This window comes from Tenrec ecaudatus, chromosome 14, assembly GCF_050624435.1.
Source record: "Tenrec ecaudatus isolate mTenEca1 chromosome 14, mTenEca1.hap1, whole genome shotgun sequence".
NCBI classification, from domain to species: Eukaryota; Metazoa; Chordata; class Mammalia; order Afrosoricida; family Tenrecidae; genus Tenrec; species Tenrec ecaudatus.
In genome coordinates this window covers 71,032,073-71,058,457 of record NC_134543.1, presented here as the reverse complement: position 1 = coordinate 71,058,457, position 26,385 = coordinate 71,032,073, and the positions used below count along the sequence as shown (strand labels likewise).

The window sequence follows — 26,385 nt, the reverse complement described above, 5'->3', positions numbered from 1 at the left end:
CAATAATCAAAAGCTTCCGTTGTTGCTGAGCAAGGGCCGAAAGAGCACTGAGGATCCAGTGGGGAGATTTTGTGGGTCTGACAGCAGGCACACCTCTTCTACCCACAGGCAATCACACAGCATTTCCTGGTGCCAGGGGGTCTGGGAAATGTAACCCCTGGGCTGGGCTGCTCCACACTGCGGGAGGACAGCAGGACTCGGCTGTCAGCCACATGGACGCCAGCACTGGACCACACAAAACTGCCCATTACGCTAACAGAAAATGGATATCACACTCAAATCGAGATGATTCAAGGATCTTCATTTACAAAATCAAAAAGTTTGCAATTGAGGCTGGAAGTAGGACAGGAGCCCAGGACTAGCTGAAAGCTCAAAGGATTGCAATCACCTTGAGGGCAGTTATCTGTCCACAGTAGCATCGTAAGGAGCCTTTGATGGGGCCTCAACAAAGAGTTTGAATTGAATTGCCTTGAAAGAGAATTTAAATGTGGGGAACAAGCTCATATTATAAAGCAAGTCTGGTCCGGAACCCCACTCCACTCCACTGCCGTGAAGTTGATTCTACTCACAGGGCCCTTCAGGACAAAGCCGAGCTGCTCTTTAGGGTGTCTGAGACTATTCATTCTTGTGTGAGCCAACAGCCTCATCTAGCTCCTGCTGAGTGACTGTGGGTTTGAATGGCCAGCCTTACAGTTAGCAGGTCAGCGCTCAGCTCACAGTGCCACTGGGGCTCCTGAATACCAGGGCAGGCTTGCCTCATTTTACTCTGCAGATACTGCCTTTTTATGATGTGAAGCTTTGTGGCACTCCTGTGACCAGCAAGCCTATCGGTGGCTGTTTTTTCCCCAACAGCGTATGCTCACGGCATGTCTCTGTATCTCATTTAGTTGATTCTCACACTATTTTCAAATTTTTCATAGTGCTATTGCACACTTCACAGACGAGAGTAGTGGAATCGTAGCCTTACTATGCACAGGGAAAACAAAACTTCATGTGATTCACTTCATTGTGTTTTTTGCTTTGTTGTGGTGGTCTGGAACCAAACACCCAGTATCGCCAAGGTATGCCTGCACTGAGTATTTCTGCTATGTGGAAGAGCCTGGTGGCATAGTGGTTACAAATTGAGCTGCTAACCATGAGGACAGCAGTTTGAAACCACCAGCTGCTCCAAAGAAGAAAGACGGGATTTTCTACTCCTGTAAAAGGTTATATATAGTCTTGCTCTCAGACCAAGCTGCTCGATTTAGATTGTGAGTAATATCATTTTGGGGTCTGACGGCAGCTGAGGTAATAAAGCACCAGAGACTCTAGCAAGAAAACAATTGGGAGTTCCTGTGCCAGCACCACCCTCTTCCTCAATGTGGTAGTTACATAATCTGTCAACTTGCAAAGAGGTGGAGTCTAGCTTGTCAATCAGATCACAGTTGGATGACCTCAAATATCTCACTGGAGGTCAGATACACAGAGAGCTACACTAGAGCCCTGGAGCTGGAGGAGCCACGTGGAGACCCACACAAGCTTCCCCCACCACTGGAGCCACAAGACTTTCCACCCCGTGGCCTGTGATCTTTCTTCCTGCATTCGGCATCATTGCATGTGCTGCATGAGTCTGAAGAAGAATTTATAGACTGGTAATGGACATCTGGGTTAATATCAGATTTATGGACTTGACCTGGACTGGGCTGGGATGTTTTCTTAATGTATGATTGCTCTTTGATATAAAGTTCTCTTTTACACACACACACACACACACACACACACACACACACACGTTACGGTCTTGGAAACTCCCATGGGCAGTTGTACCCTGTTTTATAGGGGGAATCCACTTGATGGCACTCAGTGGGTGAGTGAGTTTTGGAAATATTTGGAGAACTCAGACGAGCCTTTGCAATGGTCCTCTATAACCTCATCCCTGCATCCTTATGCATAAAGGTATTAAAAGAGATCACCCCTTTTCTTCTTGTCTCCACTCCTCCTCACCTCCCTCCAACTTACCTCCCCCCGCCCCCACCAGCCTCACCTTATCTGGGGTGATTTCAGCCTAAACCTCCTGAGACAGCGGTGGATCGAAGGACTCTGAGGTTTCCTTCTGCTTTTGGATTCAGAAAATACACAGAATGATTTACTTTTCCCTTCTGCAACCACATTGTGCGGTTACTTCCCTGACCTTGCCATTTACACAATTTCCTTGGTCTTGCAGTTTTCTAAAACGGAAAGTCAGAACATGTGTATCCTGACTTTGAAAGCCTATTGGCACCCCCCACAAAACTTTACTAAAGATAGCTCTTTTCCTCCGCTTGTATTGCACTCCATGGTGACCTTGAATAAACTTGGTGCGGAGGGTCTCAGGAAGATGGGTGCAAATGGCCTTTCCCAGCGACAGTGCATGGTGAGGCTGAGCCTGCAAAGACTGCAAAGCTTTGCTGTGGGGTCGAGTGTGCAGGAGGGCTGCGCTCTTCTGTAAGAGGTGCTGGGAAGAGACCGAATAGATAGATACTGTGTCAGACAGGGTTCTCTAGAGAAACAAAACCAGAATGCTAATAATTTTATATATATTTAAATAGATGTGTAACAGAAGAAATAAACAGTTCATTAATCTATAAAGCAGCACAAATGGCTCCGTGCAATGGCCAGTGAAGACACTGGCAGTCCTTCAAGTCTTGAGGGCTGCCGGGTAGTCCTCCATAGAGCAACTCAGGCTATCCAGACACAGGCAGCAAACAGCAGGGCAGGTCACCAACAGTCAGCCAGATGACAGGGTCCGACAGTCCCCAGCTCGAGAGAAGTAAATCCCAATGGTGTGGCAAAGCAGGTCTTGAAGGAACCTTAAATTACAGTGACACAGTCCACGGGTTAGGTGTCCCACAGCTAGTGTAGCTTGCAAATGGAGGCACAGAACAAGCAAGGCAGCCGCACACTGGTCCGATGATCAAAGCGCAAGAGACAAAAAAAAGGCGAGGCTTGCCAAGCCATTTATCTCTCCGCCCTTCAATTAATCCCCACATGTGTGTATCGGCCAGGTTGGCACAATAAACTAACTGCCTCAGATAGTCATGCTCACCGCATTCCTTTCCCCCCTGATCACACATGGACACTATGTTCTAGTCTCCCAACAGTGGCTGTGTGACTCAATCCAATGGAATGTAAATGAAACCGATAGACCAGCATACACGGCTGCCCCCGAAATTACCTCTTTTCTGACTGTGTTAGTTTCCTACTCCTTCTGTAACAAATTACTGTCAACTTCTGGGTTGAAAAGAACTCAGATGCATCCTCTTACACCTCTGGTAAGGACTCCTGCTGTCACAATAGTTAAGTGGTTCAAACTCACCCGATACTGCCAAAGACCTTGGTGATGGGTTCTCACAAAGACAGTTTAGACAATCCTGTGCCGGTATGTAGTAGTTACACAATCTGGTGTCAGTTTGAGGATTAAGAGTGTAGGGGTGGAGTCTGGGCTGTCAGTCTGGAGACAGCCAATGAGACTTCTGTGTGGGCATGGCCTTCTCCTGAGAATTCTGGGAAACCTGATTTTTTTCTCTGTCTCTCCTCACTCCCTGGGAGACATTGCAGCTGACAAGACATATGAAACTACACTAGTGCCCTGAGCTGGACAAGCTGGATTTAGCCTGATGCAACCAGACCTCTGAAGCTGGAGAAGCCACGTAGAGACCCCTGCCAGTGCTGAGATGCTTACAACACCACTCGATCCAAAGACTTTCTACCCACTGGCCTGTGATGGTCCTGCATTTGGCATCATTGCCTGTGTTTTATGAGTCTGAAGAGGACTTTATAGATTTTATTGGACATATGGGCTAGTATCAGACTTATGGGCTTGGGCTGGACTGGGTTGGGATGCTTTCTTAATGTACAATTACCCTTCATATAAAACTCTCTCTTATACACATATGAGTTTCTATGGATTTGTTTTTCTAGTCTACCTGGACTAGCACAGGGTAGTTCTACTCTGTCACATTGGGTCAAAATCGGTTTGATGGCATCTAACAAAAGTTCTTCCTTTGTGGCTGCAAGTCTGAAATCCATGTCGGTTAAAATCAAAGCACCAGCAGGTTGCTTCCTTCTATGGGCGCTAGTAGGAAATGCATTTCTATGTGTCTGGGAAAGTCTTTGTGTTGCCTTTGTCTTTAACAGATAATGTTGCCGGTGGTAGGATTCTAGTTTTGACCCGCTCTTCTTTCTTTCATTATTGTTCTTGAAGAAAATCGACAGTCATCTAATCTTGGTTCCTGTCGACACAATGTTCAGCGGGAGAACTCTCACTTTCCATACGGGACACCTGGGTCTGACTTTCAGTCAGTGCGTCTCATGTGCAGTTACCTCCCATTGTTCATTGGTGGCTACGTGTTCCTATGTTCATGTAATCCGAGACAGGCAGGCGATAGCAGAGTTTCTAGACTAAGACAGACTAGAAAGGGAGGCCTGACCTACTCCCCCAAATCAGTGGAAGCCTGTCCATCAAATCTACAACCAAACAAGGGGATGACTCAGGACTAGAGTCTCTCCACTATGCAGAGGGTCATTATGCATAGGAAGCTGACCCAATATCAGCCAACAGCTACTTTTTAAGGTAGAATCAGAGCAGACTTTAAGTTATCTTGATCCGTTACTGAGGCAATTCCCTTTTCAGGACTCAACTCGATGGAGGCACTGTGCATTAGGAAGTTTCTCCGCCTTGGTTTTTGAGAATGTCAACCTTATATGTGAATTTCAGCCATTGGTCTATCTAGTTCTTTGTTATAATTCTTTTCCCAACTTTGGTGGTTTCCTCACATACGTGCACTGATTGGTGCTCGGCGGAAGACGTGAGGGAAACCCTCCTCTGAGGCTCTGTCTCTTACTCTGTGCAGCCAATTCTAGCCACAGCAACAAACAACCCAAACAAAAAACCTACAGCTCAAATTCACCGCCACAGAGTTGAGAGTTGATTCTGACGCATAACGCGACATGGTAACTGCCATTTGGTCAATGTCGACTCATAGTGACCCTGTAGGACAGGGGAGAACGGCCTTTGTGAGTTTCTGAGACTGTAACTCTTTATGGGAGTAGAAAGCCTGGTCTCTCTCCCAATGAGCAACTCGTGGTTTTGAACTGCTAACGGCCAGGTAGCACTCCATACACAACCACTATCCCACAGAGTTCTTTAATGATTATATAGGTCAAAGCAGAACTGCCCTGTGGGGTTCCAAGATTCATTCTTTACAGGAGTAAAAAGCCTGTCTTTCTCCTGAGGAGTTGCTGGGGCGTTTCACCTGCAGACCTGCGGTTAGCAGCCCAACATGTAACCAGGAAGCCGCCGGGGCTCACTGGCCACATTAGTGTTCTGGCACTCTCAGTGTGGTCTGGTGTGCCTCAAGGCGAGACCAGAGTGCCATCTGGGTTTCCTTTCTCTGTGATACTGAAGCAGTTGTGGTGCGGATCTTTCCTTTTCCTCCAGAAATCACTGTCCGGTGCTGCTTATTTTGCAATGTCAAACACTTTTTGTTTCTGTTCATGCACCTGTTTTTCAGCTGTTTAACAGTTCCCATTACTTCAGCAAAGCAGAAAGCAGAAGTCTCCAGTCCTATTCCAGTGACAGACACACTATTTTTACGGATAACATTGCAAAGAATGGGAATTCCAGAACACTCCATTGTACTCGTGTGGAGACTCTCCACAGATCAAAAAGAGCCATTTAAACCGAACCAGGGGGTTCCGTGCAGTTCACAGGTGTGTGTGTCCTTTCACCATATGTACTCAATATATGTGCTGAGCAAATAATCCAAGAAGCTGCACGAGCCAAAGAAGAATGGGGCGACGGGATTAGAGAAAGCTTAGCATATGTGTGGTATGCACAGGATGCCATCTTTCTTGTTTAAAGCAAAGAAGACTTGAAGCTGATGAAGATTTTAAAAAAGTACAGCCTTCAGTAAAGATTATACCTCAACAGAAGGAAAACAACAACCCTCACAACAGACACCAGTTAACATCACGATAAACTGGGACAATATTACTTGGATCCCCAATCAACTCTCATCTAAGCAGCAGCCAAGCATTCAAACTACTAGTGGCACTGGATAAATCTGCTGCAAAATATCTCTTTAATGTGTTGAAGAGCAAAGAAAGGACAAGTTGTAGCTGACCCAAGCCTTGATATTTCCTTTCTTTCTTTTATTAAATGCTTTCATTGGGGCTCTCATATCTCTTAGCACAATCTATACATTCATCCACTATGCCAAGCACATCTGTACATATATTTCCATCATCATTTTTAAAGCATTTTCTTTCTACTTGAGCCCCTGGTATCAGCTCTCCATTCCCTCCCCCCCCCTCCTTCTCTCTTCCTCCCTTATGAACCCTTGATAAGTTATAGATTATCATTTTCATATCTTACATTGTCCTCTGTCACCTTTCACCCACTTTTCTGTTGTTCATTCTCCTGGGAGGGGGTTCTAGATGGATCCTTGTGATCAAATACCCCTTTCTCCCCCCCCCCCACCTTCCCCTTATCCTCCTGGTATCCCTATTCTCATTGAGGGATTTATCTATCTTAGATTTCCTGTGTTTCAGGCTCTTATCTGTAGCAGTGTGCATGTTCTGGTCTAATCCGATTTGTACGGTAAAGTTGAGGTCATGATAGTGGTGAGGAGGAAGCATTAAAGAACTAGAGGAGAGTTGTGTGTTTCATTAGTGCTACACTGCACCCTGACTGGCTCATCTCTTCATTGTGACCCTTCTTTGAGGGGATGTCCAATTGTCTACAGATGGGCTTTGGGTCTCGACTTCTTGCTACCGTTCCCACCCCCTTTCACCTTGGTATGATTTTGTTCTGGGTCTTAGATGCCTGATACTTTATCCTACTGACACCTCATGATCACACAGGCTGGTGTGCTTCTTCCATGTGGGCTTTGTTGCTTCTCAGCTAGGTGGCTGCTTGTTTATCTTCAAGCCTTTAAGACCCCAGATGCTATATCTTTTGATAGCTGGGCACCATCAGCTTTTTTTTTTTTTTTTACCACATTTGTTTATGCATCCATTTTGTCTTCAGCAATCTTGTCGGGAAGGTGAGCATCACAGAATGCCAGATTATTAGAACAAAGTGTTCTTGTGTTGAGGGAGTACTTGAGTCGAGGCCCAATGTCCATCTGCTACCATAATTCTTAACATATAGATATAAGTATATAGATATATTTCCCTCTCATTATATAAAAATATATTTACATATCTACATGCCTATATTTAGACCTCTATAAATGTCCTTTGCCTCCTGGTTCTTTCCTTTATTTCCTTTTACTTTCCTCTTGTCCCACCATCATATTCAGTCTTCTATTGGGTTTAGTAATTCCTCGCTGTTACATCGCCCTTGATTAAGCCCCAAGCCTTGGTATTTTCTATGGACTCATATACCTGTGAAAGCTGGATAATGAATAAAGATGACTAAAGAAGAATTGATTCACTTGAATTATATGTGGATTTAGCAAAAATACCGAATATACCATGGACTTCTAGAAGAATGGACAAATCTATCTTGGAAAAGTACAGTCCGAAGGCAAACTCCTTTGAATTGAAGATGGCAAGACTTCATTTCACACACTTAGGACATACTGTCGAGAGGGGCCAGAGTCTGGAGAAGGCCAGCATGCGTGGAAAGCAGGTCAGTGATAGAGAAGGACCAGGGTGAGATGAACAACACAATGACTCAACGATGAGCTCAAACATGGCAAAGACTGTGGAGACGTGCAGGACGGAGTCGTGTTTTGTCCCGTCTCACATACGTAAGGGTAGCTATGAATCAGAAAGGACCCAACTGGACATAACAACAATTCCCTTGAGAAGTTACTTGACCTCTTAAGTCTCGGGCACTCAAATGATTTGACATTGCACTTACGTATGCATGGAACAAATCTCAGTTGCACAATGTCCCCAAGTGCTCTTAAATTCAAACCCTATTTCATTGGAATTCCCATTTACAGTGTTTCGGGTATACCCTAGGGCTTTGGTTTTTCTTGGTGTCCTCTGGTTCTGAGGTCTTGCATCTAAGCAACTCTCCAACAACCTCCTTCAGGAGTTCTCTCTCCAAAGCACCAGACTTCGTGTGTCTGTGTGTGTGTGTGTCTGTGTGTGTGTGCGTGCAGATGATATTAAAGGAACAGGGTCATGGAGGAAATAATAATCTGTGGTATCATGACCAAACACCTAACATTGGACTTGAACATCTTTGAGCTTGAAAATCCCTGATCCTTTCCACTGAAAAGAAACCACCCGGTACCTCTCCCATCCAGGCTGTAGCCTCTTGGCTTTGATCTAGACCCCTTTCAGGCCAACCATGCTTTTGTGCATGTTTGGAGATAGGCAGCTTTGCTTCAAAGGCCTCACAACATACAGATCTTAGACTCAATCTATGCCCCAGTGCCCTCCATCCCGCCAATCCTCTTGTAGTTCTTAAAAAAGCAGCCGGACTCTTTCTTTGCTGATTCCAGAACATCCACGGTATTCTGAAGGGGCCTTATCTTAATAATTAATTTTAAAATGTACCTCTAAACTTTAACAGTTCTGTTTCAAGAACAACCATGCAGTCAGCTTTTAATCCGCCCCTCCCCTGCTTTGTTGCACCCCAGAATGATGGTCATGGTGATGACGCCAACAATCAGTCCTTAAGTAAATATGCGTGTGTGTTATGTGCAGGAGAATGATGGCCTTTTGCAGGGAACTGAATGGTCTTCTCCTCCCACCCCTCCTTTCTCTCTTTCTCATGTAAGCAATTGTGTCTTAAACCTGGGCTCACTACCCAATAGAAACGGTAGTTGCTAGAGTGCCTTGAGCTCTTGAAATGGAAGTGCTGACCTCCGCAGATGCACTGGGTAGACGTATGTGTGTGGCAGAGAGTCAGCACATTCTTGGAAGACAACAGGATGCCAGCCCAGCTCTTTGAAGGATATATATTGCCAGAGTCATCACATCTTCTAATAGCACATGGGGAAGCAAGAGGCATGAGCCATCTCGTTGACCTTCCATCTTCTTGTAACTTTAAGATGCATCCACAGCAGTTGGGGGAAAGAAGCGAGTCAGTGCATTAGAGGGCCACACCAACTAAAAACTACAGCCCAATTGCGAAAGTTTAAAATGAAAACAATAAAAGTGTATCTTAGAAGCAGGAAACACATTCCTCTGTCCTATGAAGAAAAAGTCACTTCAATAATATTGCGGCTAAATTGTGGCACAATAACCTTCCCTGTGTAAACCAGAGGATCCGTTGATGTAAAACTAAGTAGAGGTAGGCTGGAGGGAAGGTAGCGTAGAAAGGGGGACCTGATTACAAGGATCTTCGTATAACCTCCTCCCTGGGGGACAGAGAACAGAAAAGTGGGTGAAGGAAGATGTCGGACAGTGTAAGACATGACAAAATAATAATAATTTATAAATTATCAGGAGTTCATGAGTGGGGGCAGGAAGGGAGGGGGAAAGTGAGGAGTTGATACCAAGGGCTCAAGTGGAAAGCAAATGTTTTGAGAATGGTGATGGCAACAAATGTACAAATGTTCTTGACACAATGGATGGATGGATTGTGATAAGAGTTATTCGAGCCCCCAATAAAATGATTTTTTAAATGTTTTAAAACTATAAAAAAAATTAAGTATAAGCTAATTGAATCATCTCTTTTGTCGTTACCTGTAAAAGGCTGAAGGAGCCCTGGCGGGGTACTGGGTCATGCATCGGGCTGCAGTTAGAACCCATGAACTGCTCTACGGCAGAAAGATAAGGCTGTGTGCCCCTGTCAAGAGTTATTACACTCTTGGGAAACCACAGGTTCCCATAGGGTCACTGTGATTGGGATGTCACTCGATAGCTGTGAGTTGGGAGTTTTGAGTTCATAGTGGCGGAAAGGATAGTAAGAGACACAGAGCTGAAGCCAAATGGATAAAAACAGCTTCTGCCGTGGCCTGGAGTAAAAGCCAGGCAGGTTAAACAAGATAACTTGGTCGGTGAGGAATCTGGGTCCACTGAAGCCACCTCACTGGAGCCCCAAGCCCATATGCCTATGAACAGGGCTTGCATAGGGGTGGTGACGAGAAGATTGAATTCAAGTATTTTTTAAGAGGTTATGTGTTTATCTGACTGTGCAATGTTGGAAAATAGACATACACCCTATCGTGTTAACTTTTCTAGAAAACATCCCAATCGTGAGTATTATTTGTGAGTTCTGTGAGATTATGGAGCCCAGTAGAGAAGCAAGAGTGTTGTCAGAAGGACAGTTGATGTCACACTAGGGAGAGGAAGGTTGGAGAATCAAGGCTCATCTGACCTCTGCCTCATGGCTCTGAGGATGCTGGTTCTCCTCCTCCCCCAGAGAGGACCAGCTGTTGACTGCCATTGTCGCAATAATCAACAAGAATGTTTTAGTCTTTAGCGTCACTAGTTCCCCCAAGGGAAGTAGAGTACATGAACTAACTGAAGTGGTGCGCTCACCTCTAGTTCTATTCCTTGTTACTGTTGTCAGGTGCCTCGAGTCAGTTCCGACTTACAGCATCACTCTGTGGAACAGAATGAAACACTGCCCAGGCCCACACCCTCCTCACAATTGTTGTTACCGGGTTTTACAGCCTCAAAGGTCCCAGACAACCACGTGGAAGCGAGGACCCACATGTGCAGAACTTGGGTGGGTGGGTGGGGGATCTCAGGAGGCCAGAAGCCCAAGAACCTTAGAGGCTAAGAGCATGTGGGCCCAGAGGCTATGGGCCCTGAGTAGGCCCGGAGTGGACGCATGTGGGCCCCCAGGTAGCGCATATGTGCCCTCACTCTCCCACCTGCCACTGACCAGGAGCCAGGTCAAAGAGAGTAAGAGAGGCGATGGGCCCGAATGGGCGTGGGCACAGTGCGCAAGCGTAGGGCAGGAGACCCTCCCCCTCCTCTGCTAGTAAGAGGGTGTAAGAGACAAGAATGGCTGTCCATCCCTGCCTTTATTCTGGCCTACCCCCTGGCTGGGGGAAGGCGTGGTTGAAGGGATTAGTTGATCCTATTGGCTGGGTCCAGCCCACCTGGGTGATGTCATGAACCTGGGCCTAGTTTGGACCGCCCAGGTGTACCTCCCACCTAGCTCAGGGACTTCAGTAGGAGCATGCTCAGTTTGGGATGTTCATAGGCATCTAATGGTTGCCTGATTTACTTCCAACCTCCTTTATGGGGGGCTTTGCAGGCATGGGAGGGACAACCCCTATTCCTAAATCTAGCTACCTACCATTTCTCCACTGAAGGCACATGGACCCAGATCTTTGGGGGTATTGGGCAACGACATCTCTGGGTGCTTCCTGCTGACAAAAGGGACACAGGCGTGGGGCTTTTGGGTCCACACCCTTCCTACTCTGTTGGGAGGGGTTGTCTGCTTAGGGGCCCACAGTGGATGAGGCTGGTGAGGTAATGCAGGAACTGGTGACTCTGGGGTTGGCACACTTGGCTCAGTGACATTGGTAAGCTGACGACCTCTGGAAGAAACAAAATAGGGGGCCAGTTTATGTAAGGCAGGGGCGGAGCTGTGAGATAGGATGCCTTGGAAGTGTGGGTCACACTGGAAGATTTCTTCACCACATTTACTTATTCACCTGCTTTGTCTTCTGCGATCCTGTCGGGAAGGTGAGCATCATGGAATGCCAGTTTAATAGAACAAAGTGTTCTTGCATTGAGGGAGTACTTGAGTGGAGGCCCAATGTCCATCTGCAACCTTAATATTAAACCTATAAATATATACACATAGATCTAATCCCTAATATCATATATAGATTTACGTATGTACATGCCTGTATTTAGACCTCTATAAATGCTCTTTGCCTCCTAGTTCTTTACTCTATTTTCTTTTGTTTTCCTCTTGTCCCACTATCGTGTTCAGTCTTCATTTCGGTTTCAGTAATTCCTCTCTGTTACATTGCCCTTGATCACACCCTACCAAGCCTCCTACACCCTCCTCACCACTGAGTTTCAGTCACTTGTTGTTCCCTTGTCCCTGGGTTGACTAACACTCACTTCCTTTCCTCTGCCTTCCCCTCTCCCATGTCCCCCAGAACTGTCGTCGTCTTGTTGTTTCTCCTCCGGCTTGTTTATGCCACCTATCTTATCTCGATAGACATGCAGAGATAATAATATGCACAAACACAAGACAGAGCAAAACAAAGCAAGCAACAATAAAACAATAGCTCCAACAACAACAAAAGAAAAGCCTATAAATAGTTCAAGGTCTATTTGTTGTTCTTTACAAGTGTTTCTGGTGGAGTCTGATGGGGTGCCACACTCCGGCCCCACAATTCCCTGTAGCTGCAGATTTGTAAGTTCTATTTCCTTCAGCTTTCCTTGAAGGGCAAGGAGCTCTGCTGGCGCCATGATTAAAGAGCTCATCTGCTAACCAAAAGGCTGGAGCCCCCCCCCCCCCATGGTCCACAGGAGAAGGCTGAGCCAGTTATATGTGCTTCCATATGATTTACAGCCTGCTCTGATTTGCCCTGAGTCGGACTCAACTCGAAGGCAGGGAGTTTGGGGTTTTGGGTGTCCTTGAAGGTATCTTAGGGAGGACCGAAAAAGCGGTTTGGATGGCAAAGCTGCGTTCATTTCTGTAAAGATAAGTGAAATATCAACCTATGGAGTTGCCCTGGCTGTACTTTATGGGCTGACAAAACGTCATCAGAAACATGGGAGAAAGAGCCTGAGGGTTGGGAATAGGCTAGACATTTACAGATGGGGAGCAATTTGGCCAAATAGGAAACTGGAACCAAAGGTATGAGGGTGAACTGCCATTAGAAGGGGCACTTGACTTCCACGGCATTTTAGGGAGGTGGGCTGCAACAGGCTCGGCTTCCATATAGATTTACAGCCTCGGAAACCCCGTCAGAGGGGGTCCGAATCAGTGCGATGGCAGTGTCCATCCCCCCACCCCCTCTCCCCAATTCCCAGCAAACTTCTACTCCGTTTTCCTTTCGCATATACGCAGTGTCACCACATCTGGGCCCCCAGACTCTTGGTTTGGAAGTGAAGGTGCCTCAGCGCCCCTGCTGTGGCTCTTCCTCTTGGTGTGGGCGGTGCTTGAAGGATTTCCCAGCCGACTGTGTGGACCTGGGAAAAGAAATCGCGTACATTTTTAAAGCACAGGTCACCAGAACATAGCCGCTCACCCTTGGTAGCCTGTGTGGTGTGAGGTGAGGTCACTTGGGGAAGTTCCCTCCCAAAGGCAGCTTGCCCTCTGATTTGGCACAGAATGTGATATACCATCATTAGCTGGCTCGTGTTAGCTGTACCTTCTGATTCCAGGAGTCCCTTACGAAACTGTAGATGCATAACCGTGTGAGATGAACGCCTTCCACGGGCCCTTCGGATACGTCTCCCGCCTCCACACTCTGCATCCAAGGGACTGGTCTTTGTGCAGGCACACACTTGGCTTCCGGTTGGCAGAGAACAGAGGAAGAGAGGGCAGTGAGTTTGGTTCCCTTGGGCTGGCTGGGCTTTTTGGGTTTTTTTGACGGAAGCGCATGGGTGCTCTGAAGGTCAGCCTCTCTCCGTGACCCTGCATCTGCTCAGGCAGGCCCAGGAGTGCTCATCGCCCCGATCAAGCTATTCCTTGTGGTCTCCTTACGTACCGCATCTACTTGGGTAGGTAGTCCCTTTACCAAACCCTCCTTGTAGTACCCTAATTTGAGTGTGCCATCTCTTTCTTCCTGGTACTCTGCGGTGGGGAAAAAATGTACCAAGCTATTATTAGTCATAATCATCCAATTATAAGTGAGATTGCTTTTCAAGGTATAACTACCTAAGGGTGGGCTCAGAGACTGGGGTGGAGGACAATACGAGCCAATCTTCATAGAGATAGAAGAGGCTCACAACCAACACACCGAACAAGGGGCTTGAAACCAGGCAACCTCCGACTGAGTTCCAGACCAGCTGTTGAAAGCGCCAGGCCTCACTGTTCTCACCTGTGAAAGGAGGAGTTTTAAGTAGGTCAGTGGCTGTCAGATGGTCTTCCACCAACACCCCCCCCCCCCGTTCCACCCAGGTGTTTCAGTGTCCTCCAACCTGGGAGGGGAGAGGTGCAGAAAAAGGACAGAGTCAGTCAGTCAGTCACAAAAGGACACGTATGGTATGGGTCCGCTACTATACGGAGAAACGCCGATTTAGCAAATCTTAGAGACCAATTCCTGAACAACAGGGGAGAAAGCTACCTACTGGTCATGAACCATACAGCACCTTCCTTTTATGCACCTCACACGAGCCACCTTGAAGGAGAGACCTCATGTTGTCTGGGTCACTCCTTTAAGAGAGGCTATACAACAAGGCTGGGACAAATCCAAAGACCCTCACGAGACTGGAAGGAGAACCCTGCGGGAAAATCAAGCCAAGACCAGGGGAGGGAGCATCCACACTTCGGAGCAGACACTGACAGTGCCGTTGGTCAGGATGGTGGGTGACTGGGGGGAAGGAACCTCATACCAGGAAGGGATGTTGCACAATGATTGTGGGGAACCTAGGGTAAGGTGACCAGATTTTAACAGTGGTAAAGCGGGACACCAGCAGGACCCCATTGATAAAACTCATATCCTGGCAAAATAGCCACATGGCAGCCGAAAACCGTGTACTCGAGCTTGTTGTGCATTCTTTCCAAAAATCGGGACTTTTTAAAAAATGCCGCGGGACATGGGACAAATTGTTAAAAATCAGGACTGTCCCAACAAAAGTGGGACGTCTGGTCACCTTAACCGAGGGGGTCAGTGGACCACATTTATGCTCCTGGGTGGACTCTGTGAATGCCTTTCTACCCAACCCTCGGTGAACCATGCTGTGAGCTAAGCACCACGGTGACCTTGGGCTCTGACCTGGAAGGCAACATGGCAGAACCCAGGACTACGCCAGAAGGACTCACCACAGAGGCCCGGCAGAATGAACTGAGCCCTGCCTCAAAGGTGCCGCCCGGGGCCTGTGGAAGTGGTGGTCATTTGGACCTTGGGGGGAGCCCCTAGTTAGGTGGGTATTCAACGGAAGGGGACCTGGAATCGCTGTATATTTCATACCTCTCCCCTCCCCACACCCCCATGCTCATGGCAAGCAGAGCTCAGTCGAATGAGAGATCACGCTGTGTGCAGCAACAGCTCATAGGTGGCGGCTCACGGTGGCACTTTGCTGGCATACAGGACTTTATAGATTGGTATCAGACATATGGGCTGATCTCAGACTTATGACCTTGGACTGGACTGGGTTGGGATGTTTTCTCAATGTTCAATTTCTCTTGTATATAAACCTCTCCCTTATATACATGTGTGTGTTTATGAATTTGTTTCTCTAGTCTACCCAGACTGACACAGCCTCCACTTAACTCTAGCCCCAATCCAAGAACAGTTAGGTCTGACCATATGGTCCTGCTCGATAGTCACCTTCACAAAATGATCACTGAAGATAAGGTGCTACCGCAAATGTGGGGAAGAAAGTAGATGGTGTCCGACTATCAATCGGAAGAGTGTCTGGGGTCTTAACGGCTTGTACTCAAACAAGCAGCCATCAAAACCAAGAGTCTCTGTGTGGTGAGAGTGGTGGTGATGGTAGTACACTCCAGGACGAGGGGAGGGAGTGTGGGGCGGGCAGTGGGAGAGGAATGGGTCCAGCCGGACCAAACCTGATTTCCTGCATTTACATCAGAGGCCATTAGACAAGTCAAGAGGAGGACTGAGACCCAGCCTGTGTCTCAGGGTTCACGGATTTATTACAGAGAGGAATTCTGGGTAGAGAAAAGAGATATGTCACTGGATGGGGACACCGGGTGTCCAGAATTGTTTCATTGTAATGTTAAAAGGGATGTGACACATTTTGGAAACTTATCTGGTTCCCAAATGCATACTTTCCTGCTTGTCTGTGTCATTTTCTTCTATGCGGTTCAAGGAGCTCAGAGAAAGCTTTAAGTGAGTTAAAGCATTAACTCATAACCCTCTTGACCTTTTGGCTACGATCAAGTGTAGTGTCTGTTCTTATCCATTTACTATATGCTACGACCTCTGTCAGAGGACAGTGTATTAAATGGATTTTGGGAGCAGGGAGGTGAAACGGGAGCTCGCTCCTTCCACTACACGCAAGGACCTGGTGTGGGCCAGCAACACTGCCCCTCTCAGGGGAAGTCATGGCTGGTCCAAAAAGTTGGAATGGTTGGACGGATGCCTAGTGGTTACCATTTGGCTGCTCGCACCCCATATACCCGCCTTCCCTCTCCTCCAAGCGGGTGCTAACAGGCCTCCTCAAGTGCCTGGTCCCGCTCAGGAACCGTTGCGGTCTCCCTGGTTCCTAGGGACACTGCCGAGGCCGATGACTGGGCTAGTGCTGAGAGGGAAAGTGGGGCTACGGACAGTGGTACCCCAGAAATACACTCTGTGTCACACATTGACTGTGTGCTCCATCTTTGGGGGGGGGGTGTTATTTTTTTAACTTTTATTTTAAGCTGAATTTACTCCCGAGCCGTAAGTTTGTGCTTCTTCACTTTCTTCTGGGAGATCTTTTCCTTTGGCGCAGCTTCCTCTTCGGGTTTAGGAACAATTTGCTAGCTGCCAGGTCAGCGGCTGGAAACCACTAACTGCAGGCACAAGGCTCCCCCCCTTACCCCCCCACCCCCGGAAGGAGCTACAGTGTTGGAAGGCCCCACTCTCCCTGTCCTGCAGGTTACTATGAGTCTGAATCAACACTATGGACAGTGATTTTTGGGGGGAGGTGGGAGAGTGGAGAGGGAGTGGGTAGACCATTCTATGTGAGTTCTTTCTCCTTCCCGTGCACGGGCTGCTATTAGGTCTATTCTGACTCATGCCGATGCAGGACAAGAACTGCCCCTGTAGCTCTTTGAGACTTTAACTCTTTACTTGAGAAGCCTGACCTTTCTCCTGAGGAGCAGTCAGTGGATTCGAACTGTTGACCTTTTGGGTGAGCAGCCCGACTTGGGCCCCTTTCTTGCCAGGACTACAGATTCTTTTGTGCTTCTCAACCAAGGCCAAGGTGCTCCACCGCCACGCTTCCTTTTTATTTCTGGGTTTTCCCGTCATCTTCTGTCACGCTGCCTGCCTCACACCTGAATACATGACATCCATTCCCAAAGGCTCAGGGACTGCTAACAGCACTTGACGCTTGACCACAGCAGGGAGGGAGGGAGCTCACTGCCCGCCAGCAGCCTACACACAGCACCAGGAAGAGGACATTCACAGACACCACTGCTCCCCGCTTCTCTCTCCCTCTGTCCACACCCCTGCGCTCACGCAGCCTCAGCCACGTCTGCAAACCAAACTGCCTGCCATCCACTCGAGCTACCTCGGACCCTCACAAATAATGCTGAAACAAACAAACAAAATTGTTTTAAAGCATTTAAGTCATGAGGATTTTTTTCTTGGCTTTTATTTTGAAATTATTACAGATCTGCAAGAAGCTGCCAGACTAAGGGGCGGGGAGGGAGGGGGAAAATGAGGAGCTGATAACAAGGGCTCAAGTAGAAAGCAAATATTTTGAGAATGATGAGGGCAACAAATGCATAAATGTGCTTGACACGATGGATGGATGGATGGATGGATGGATGGATGGATGGATGGATGGGTTGTGATAAGAGTTGTACGAGCCCCCAATAAAATTATTAAAAACAAAAGACTAGTACAGAGAGGTCCTGGGTACCCTTCAACAGGATAGGGTTATAAAATGTAAAATCAGTTAAATCCTTAAGGAGGCTGCCTTATTCCATTTAATTAATCTCACGTGCTGATTCCTTTAGAACCTTCGGGATCGTATTAAAAACGGCTTCTTGGACAGACTTCTTGATTAACTAATAAAGCTGTACAAATACTCACACACCAAAACTAAAAAAGCACAAAGTTATTGATTTTTAGATGACACGCCTTCAGAAGAAGGCCCCTGGACAGAATCTAACTAATTACAGGAGACAGCGTGTTGTTTCTGGGGCTGTGAAACCACTTCTGGAAGCGGTCAGTAGAGGGCGCGCAGGCTTCTCAGTCTGCAGAAAGCAAGCGGAGCTCTCCAGACGCCTCGCCTGCACGAATCTGGAGGAATTGGCAGTAAGGTTTGTGGTTGGTGGTAGTTGCCATTGGGTTGGCGCTGCGTCACGCGAGTTACGCGTGACCCGCTGCTGGCCAACCCCATGAGGGCTGGTATTTCTGAGTCCATTGTGATGGTTGCCTTTGCTTTCGCCCTTGACCTCTCCTGAAGTGCACAGTGAAGAGTCGCACACAATATGCCCTCGTTTCCGAAGCAGAGCACCTGGGTTTCCTTCCTAGGGTGCCTTTGTGGGGACGCTCTGCTGTGGCCCGCCCGGAGAGGGGGACCCTACTGAAACTGGAAACACCCGTTTCATGTGGTGTTTAACCATGCCCACGTCACCATAGGGTGACAAACGGAAAGATGGAGGGTGTACCACCAATACTCTCACGTTATTATGAGCTAGACAGGTGGATGACTGTGGACGGCTTTCTGGGGGGCAAAAATGGACGTGCCGTGGAATGACTCTTTTGAGCTCCTAAGTCGTCATATTAACTAATGCCGCATACATAATTCAAAAACAATCCAGTGTTCCTATTACAGTGTTCCCAAGTACTCAGCTTGTTCTTTGGTTCAGTCGCTGAGTGATGCAGGATTCTGGGAGGTGAGAAGTCTACTTGCCAGGATTTCTCATCTTGACCACTCTTGTCTGGGTCCAGAAGCAATGGCTATGAATCAGCCCTTACTGACCAGCCCTGTCCTGCTCTGGACAGCCTGGCACAGAGCAAGCATGCTCCTGTTCTTCTTTTATAAACAGGGTACCAAATACACCTATTCCTCAGAGATGACTAGAATTGCACCAGAAATAAGCCAGTCTGTGCTTTCGATGCAGCGCGTTGCCTCTAGAGGTGGGAAGAAAATGGACGTTGGTTGAAGAGTCACACTTCCCAGCATGCACTTGCTAGGTGCTGTGCATAATATGATCTCGTTTCATGCTGTGATTACCATGCCTTGGGCATGGCAGGAGAAAAAGGACATCATGCATGGGAGGGGTTCAGCCCCAAAGATGAAGGCTCTCAAGGAGATGGATTGACACCGTGACCGACCGCAACTGTGGGCTCAGCCTAACAACTGTGAGGATGGCCCAGGACCAAGCAGCGGGTCGTTCTGCTGTACACAGGGTAGAGATGAGTCAGAGCCCACTAGACAGCACACGACAACAACGCCATCATATGCATCTGTTGTCCCCGGCAAAACTGAAGGTGCCCAAGGTCACCCAGATAGCGAAAGGCAGAGCAAACCCAGGTATTTCTGGCTCTGTGGCCTTTATTTTGGGGGAGCTATCCTGGCATTGTGACTAGACTCTGAGCTGCTCGCCTCAAGGTCTGCTACCACAGACTCGAAATCTCGGAAACCCAAAGGGGCAGTGCTGTTCTGTCCTTTGGGTTGCTATGCGTCTAAATAAATAAATGAATTCAGTGTGTGTGTGTGTGTGTGTGTGTGTGTGTGTGTATGTGTGTGTGTTTCAGTGTTGTGATCTGTAAGGAGCGCTGGGGGCTCGGTGGGGTCGGAGTTGCGCTGGCCTATGGGAGAACCATGAAGCTGTCTGCTCCCGTGCGGGAGCCTGGAAGCAGCCCGACGGCATTGGGCTTGGTTCCCTGCCATCATTTGCTTTGGCACTTCCTGAAACTGCATTACACTGTCAGGCTCATTTTCAGCAATTCCTGCTTTTGAATTTTCTAGACGTTGGAATTGCCTGTTGCTGGCAACATGCCTTCTGGAGTTCTGAAACAATGGTCTCAAACCTAAGAACCATGTGAGGATGGCACCAGAACAGTCAGTGTTTGGTTCTATTTGTTTGTTTGTTTGTTTGTTTTTGATCATTTTATTGATGGCTTATACAGCTCTTATCTCAATCCATCCATCCATCCATCCATGCATCCATTGTGTCGAGCACATTTGTATATTTGTTGCCATCATCATTCTCAAAACATTTTCTTTCTACTTGAGCCCTTGGTATCAGCTCCTCATTTTCCCCCTCTCTCTCTCATGAACCCTTAATAATTTATAAATTATAATTGTTTCCTGTCTTACACTGAACGATGTCTCCCTTCACCCACTTTTCTGTTGTCCATCCCCCTGGGAGGGATTTATATGTATATCATTGTGATCAGTTCCTCCTTTCTTCCCCCACCTTACCCTTACCCTCCTGGTATTGCTTGTCTCCTTATTGGTCCTCAGGGGATTTTCTGTCCTGGATTCCATGTGTTTCCAGCTCTGATCTGTACCCATGTACATTCTCTGGTCTAGCTGGATTTCTAAGGTAGAATTGGGATGATGATAGTGGGGGTGGGGTGGGGAGAAAGCATTAAAGAACTAGAGGAAAGTTGCATGTCTCATTGGTGCTATATTACTGCACCCTGACTGGCTCGTCTCTTCCTGTGACCTTTCTGTAAGGGAATGTCCAATTGTCTACAGATGGGCTTTGGGTCTTGCTTTGTTCTATTGTATGTAGGGGTCCATATGAGTCGGAACTGAATCAATGGTACCCAACTTCAGTTATGACACTGCCTTTAACCCACGTAGACCACTGCCATCAAGTCCACTCTGACTCAGAGCGATCATATAGACAGGGGAGCTGCTTCCTAGCATTTCTGGAGCGGTAGTGTAAATCTTTATGAGTACATAGAGCCTCGGCCTTCTCCCGTGGAGCAGCTGGTGGGTTAGAAATGCTGTCGTTCAATGGGTAACCAACTAAGACACGAGGGTTCCCAAACCCAGGTAACAAAAGACAAGCTCACTGCCATCAAGTCAATGCTGACTCACAGGGAGCTGCTGGCGGTTTCAAACTGCCAACCACAAGGATCACAGCCCGTCAGGTAACTGCTACACCACCAGCATTCCTTCAACCCAGGTAGCACAAGTTTCAAAGAAAAACAGAACTGTTCTGGAAGGTCTGGAAAGGGAATGGCTGCTTCGGCAAGGACAGAGAAAGGCGACTGGTTTTTACTCTACATATTTCTGTGATCCTTGAAGTTTATGATTAGAATGTACTCATGCACTACTCATTATTTTCATAGAGGAGGGGGAAACCAAGATGAAGAAACAACCCAGGAAGAGGCGCAACACAATATATCTTCTAGTCTGTTGTGATATAGTTTTCATAACTTGGAAATGACTCTTTGGAGAGAGGGACAAGGGGGCAAAGGTTTGATTACATGGCGAGTTCCTTTTCTTTGTCCCTCATGCCCCTTCTGCGCACACTTACAGAAGTCTCCTATTGTTCCCCGGGAAGGAACGGACGATGACTAAGTGACTGAATAAATCATCGAGAGCCCCTGAAACCTCATTCCCAGTCATTTGACACCATTTAGGGAATACTATGTTGGAAATTTGCAGCTGTTGGAATCTCATCCTCCACCCAACCCATTAACAATGTGAAGCTCTGAACAGGAAAGGGGTTGTCATCAATTTTACACTCTAGGCTTCAGTTAGACATTTCTCCATTTATTACGGGTGAAAATATGCTTCCCTTTCTTCCTCCATAACTCTGGTCCAGACAGTTTTTATAATAAATTCAAAATGAAAAGATGAGAAGTTTAGGGCTCAGTTTGCAAAATGAAATCCATTGCCATTACACAATTTCAACTCAGAGCAACTCTGCAAGCCAGAGAGTAGCACTGCCCCTTGGGTGGGTGAGACTTGACAGAAGCTGACAGCCTCGCCTTTCTCTGGAGGAGCAGCTGGTAGGTTTGAACTGGCGACCTTTCCGTCTGTCCTTTACTCTTACCTAACAGCACCACTAGGGTTCCTGCTAATATTCAGAACTGACCCCCATCCAGTCTATTCTGGCTCATCGTGACCCTATGGGGCAGAGAGAACTGTCCCTGTGGGTTTTCAAATTGTGAATCTTTATGGGCCACTGGAGGCTTTGAACTGCTGACCTTATGGTTGGCAGTCCCACTGATAAACCACTATACCAGGCATCTTCAAACTACGGCCCGAGAATTTATCTGGCCCACCGGGTGTTTTTGCCCCGTTTGGGTTTTTACTTCAAAATAAGATATGTGCAATGTGCATAGGAATTTGTTCATATTTTTTTAAACCATAGTCCGGCCTTCCAAAGGGTCTGAGGGACAGTGAACTGACCCACTGTTTAAAAAGTTTGAGGACCCCTGCCCCATCAAATCTCAAAATCAAACTAACTACCATCAAATCCATGCTGACCCTCAAAGTGACCCTATCAGACTGCCCTTGTGAATTCTTGAGACCATCCCTTTATGGGAGTAGAAAGCCCCATCTTTCTCTCACAGAGCGTCTGGTGGTTTTGAACTGCCAACCTTGCAATTGGCACCTCAACGAGTAACCACTACACCACCACCACCACTACACCACCACCACCACTACTACACCACCACCACCACCACCTCCACCACGACCATCACCACCACCACCACCACTACACCACCACCACCACCACTACACCACCACCACCTCCACCACCACCATCTCCACCACCACCATCACCACCACCACCACCACCACCACCACCACCTTCACCACCACCACCACCACCACCTCCACCACCACCACCACCTACACCACCACCACCACCACCACTACACCACCACCACCATCACCACCACCACCACCACCACCACCTCCACCACCACCACCACCTCCACCACCACCATCACCACCACCACCACCACCTCCACCTTCACCACCACCACCACCACCACCTCCACCACCACCACCACCTTCACCACCACCACCACCACCACTACACCACCACCACCAGGGCTCCTTTTTAACTTGCAAGAGCCTGTTAAATATATTTCTGGTCCTGTGAACAGCTCCAAAATAAGATTTGTGGTGTTGACCTGAAGTGCTGTGGGGTTACTTTCTTAGACATGGCTGAGTGTTTAATAATCCCCCCTGAGGATCCAGATGGTGAGGAGCGAATCTCAGAGAAGTCCCGCAATGGGAGCAGTGTCCTCATACTTACGTGGCTGACAGGAAATCCTAAGAAAACTGGCGTATTGCAGACGCCCCCTCTTCTTGTTGTATTCAAGCTTACATTCTGGGCCCCCGTGTGCAGAAGGCTATGGATGGATGGCAGCCATGGTCCACGTCTATTTGCAGAGGCCTCACACAGATTAAGCTTCCACTGAATCCTTCTGATTATTACCAAAAGTGTAGCTAATCTTGCCCGCAGGTAGGGTAGAGTGGCTTGGAAAGTAGATTACCTCCAACCCGCTCAAGCCAGCCCAGGGAGACGCAGTCTGCCTCTTAGGTGCTTGCCAAGGCACGTCCTTGAGAGAAGTCACTGCACAGTCACGAGTCATGCCCCAGCTGCCTCTCCCTGACTGCCTGGCCCAAAGGCCCTGGACCAATCTCGTAAGCCCTTGTATTGAATAATGTAGGTGTCCTAATGGTGGTCCCCTTCCTGCTTCTGCAGTCCCACCCATAACTGATGTCTTGATCTGCCACCAGTCATGTTCTTGTGACAGTTTCCTTTGTCCTCCTGTTCCCCTCCCCGTTTGTTTTCCAAAACCATTTTACTGGGAGTTAATACAGATGTCATGTACTTCAGTTAGATCTCTCTCATGGGAGAAATACCTCGGTCCTTGGCTTCGCGTGAGAAAGAATTCACTCTAAAGCCTGGGTTGTGATCCAAGTGAGTTTTACGAAAGATAGAAGTTTACACAGGCACCCTCAGGGCGCCTCACCCCCGCACAGCCAGCCGAGAAGCTGCTCAAGAGACCTAAAAAGATGCACCAGGCCTCTGGATCCTGACTTCTCAGTTCCTCCGCCGGAGGCGTGGTCGACAATCCTGGTGGACCCCAATGGCTGAATTGAAGTCACCTGGTCCAGATGGGCCAATCCAAGTGTAACACCCACTTAGGTGTACCACCTTTTCCAGACTGGAAGCTCCAACCTCTGAGCATGCACAAGAGACACCCCAGTCCCTGTGCTAGCTACCTAACACTTCCATAGTTCAATACAGCAAGCAGCATTGCGCAAGTGCTACCACGGTCAGTTTCAAACCTTTTTTTCCTTCTTGAACTCCTCAACATCAGCTCCCCCACTCCGCCCCCACTGCCCCCCCCCCAAACTCTTATCCTATTTGCTATAGCCTATAGGTTCATCAATCCTGGGTTTCATACACTGCAAAACAGAAACACACAAAACAAAAATTCAAGAGGGTGAACCCCAATGACATAATGCAGCTGAGATCAACCCCAAGATGAACAAACAAAAAAATACAGAAAATGTTGTAAACTAGATCAGGCCTAATGTGCACGAGAGGGAGGGGGATCAACTGCATGGTTTTCACCATTCCAGTCAGGTTGATCGTTTTGATCTACCAGAGGCATCTCTCCAGTGCACTCTATTTGCTAATCGCTTTCCTCCCATCCCTCTGTTATGGACAGCGGGAAATCACCGGAGGCTTAGTTCTTATTAGCACCCACAAATGTGTCCTGGGCTCCCACCGTCATCCACAGCCTTCTGACACCGGATTCCCACAATTTAGGCTCTGATACTAGTCCCCCCTTCAACTTCAGATGATATGACTTACAGTCCTTTGGTGACTGATGAACTCAGTTGACATCTCAGTCAGATGACTGCTTTGGGAACAAGCCTTTAAGACCCCAGACATTCTTTTATCTGATAGCCAGACATCATCTAATTTCTTCATCACACTTTCCTATAGCACCCATATCTTCTGTGTTCCCTTCTTGAGGGTATCGTGTAGGGCCATGGTGGAAGAACAGATTGTTCTTAAATTGAGGCTGAGTTACTGTGAGGTCAAAACCCATTCCTGGATCTATATTTGTTTGTTTGTTTGTTTGTTTTAATCTGCTTTGTCTCCCTTTTGAAACCTCCTTGTTAATTTATTGTAGAGAGTCTTATCAATCATCCCCGCAGGGCATAAAGACATTGGCTTTGATTAGTCTCTGACACGAATTCCCTTTTTAAAGCTTTGTATCTCAACAAACCCTTGGACTCCATTTTTACCTCATGCTAATGGCCTCCTTCATTCGGAGGATCTTTGTGCTATCTTTGTGTCTTTTAAGACTTAACCAAGGTTCTCCTTAAGTTACATTTGAGATGGGGTCTCCTGTACCCTAAAACATCAAAAGTGCCTCAAACCTCTTTTGAACCTTTAGCAATTGGTACCCTATATTGCTCACGCCACCTGAGCCATCAGAAACACCCGTGGCCATGTTTTCTTCAGTGGAGCAAATTGTTTGATGCCTGAGATATATGCATATATGTGTATAGGTGCGTGTGTGTGTGTGTGTGTGTACACAGGAAACCTGGTGACACAAGGTTAAGTGCTTGGCTGCTCTCTGTAAAGCTGACTATGCAAACCCACCCAGCAGTTCCACAGGAGAAAGACCAGGTGATCCAGCCGAGCAAACCCCAAGGAACAGTTCTACTCAGTCACAGAGGGTTGCTGAGTCAGAAATGACTTGACGGCACATCACAACAACAACTTACCTGTACAAATAGGGACACACCTCTACTTGAATCTAGCACGTGTCTTGTCTTGACATAGATGCCAAAGATGTACACAGATGTTCCCTTTGCCCACCCTCCTGTGAGATCCAACCTCACACCTGGATGGGTTCTAAGGGACGTTGTATAATGGAAGGGAAGAAATTAAGAGATACACAAAAGTTGTGGGGTGCTCACCTCCACCATGGCTTCAGGAACCAGGTCCGAGCAGAGAGAGAGCATGTATTCCCAACATCACCTTGCTACCCTCGGGGCTTGCAAGCCCCCCTAATGACAGGTAACCACATACAAAGTGGGCTTACACTGAACCCTAGAGCATTGGTTCTCAACCTTCTTAATGCCGTGACCCTTTAATACAGTTCCTCATATTGTGGTGACCCCCCAACCATAAAATTATTTTCATTGCTACTTCATAATTGTAATTTTGCTACTGTTATGAATCAGGCGACCCTTGTGAAAGGGTTGTTTGACACCCAGCCCCGAGGGGTCACGACCCACAGGTTGAGAACCACTGTTCTAGAGGTCCCTAAGTTCATTGGAGGAGCAACCTAACACTAGTGCTGGGGACAGGGAAGGGGAAATGACAGTCTCTGGGCAGGGAGAGTCTGTCTGCTCCTATAGATAAAGCTGTCGGCCAATAGCAATCAACCAAGTGTGTGTAAGAGGCAACTTTAAGGTAGCACTATTATGGGAGGATATTGTGGGGATTACTTTTAGATATGGGAATGTTATTGGGACTCATCTCTAACTCACAAGTATGAAGGCTGTCCTACCCCAGAATCCGGGCCTGCCAGGTTCTTAAAATGTCAGAATAAAAAATTCATCTGCATACACTCTTCCCAGCCTCCTGTTTTTCTCTCTGATCCTTTCAATCGCTGG

The 26,385-nt window shown here is 47.5% G+C and overlaps 1 long non-coding RNA gene and 1 other non-coding gene across 2 annotated transcripts; one reads left to right on the top strand and one right to left on the bottom strand.

Moving 5' to 3' along the window:
- Positions 1-12,430: 12,430 nt before the first annotated feature.
- Positions 12,431-23,239, bottom strand: LOC142426146 (uncharacterized). The gene is made up of 3 exons (XR_012779727.1): positions 22,988-23,239; positions 13,278-13,949; positions 12,431-13,095 (listed from the first exon to the last, which is right to left on the bottom strand). It is a non-coding gene; the product is annotated as an uncharacterized LOC142426146 (long non-coding RNA).
- LOC142426940 (U2 spliceosomal RNA) lies at positions 15,944-16,128 on the top strand. Its single transcript, XR_012779805.1, has one exon. It is a non-coding gene; the product is annotated as a U2 spliceosomal RNA (small nuclear RNA).
- Positions 23,240-26,385: the final 3,146 nt, after the last annotated feature.